Genomic DNA, 432 nt, shown 5'->3' on the forward strand with positions numbered 1-432 from the left:
CGGTCGCTACGTAGCGACCGAGCACGTACGCGGCTCGGTCATTACGTAGCGACCGAACTCTCCCAGAACGTCGATACGACAGGAATCCATGCATTCTCGTCTACTCTTTAATGCTATCTCCCGTGAGCCATGGCTAAACCATTCTTTGTTTCTCATCACTCAAAGTCATCAGTCAAACTTTACGATAAAAACCGCGGGAAGTTTGTTTTTATCGAAGAAACCGTAATAAACGTTTTGAGTCAAAGACGGCCCAAAGACACCTAAAACGTAGCTCGAAGCCCACTTACGATTTCTTAATCGAAGACCCATAAGCCTTATGAAGGTTTATGCTTGGTTCGTAAGGCAAGATAAATGTCAAGTTTCTGCAGATAAAAGTAAAATTTCCGAAGATAATCACGAAGATCGGGAAAATTGGAGTATCTCCATTTTTGA

Source organism: Brassica oleracea, chromosome C7 (genome assembly GCF_000695525.1).
Source record: "Brassica oleracea var. oleracea cultivar TO1000 chromosome C7, BOL, whole genome shotgun sequence".
Classification (NCBI taxonomy): domain Eukaryota; kingdom Viridiplantae; phylum Streptophyta; class Magnoliopsida; order Brassicales; family Brassicaceae; genus Brassica; species Brassica oleracea.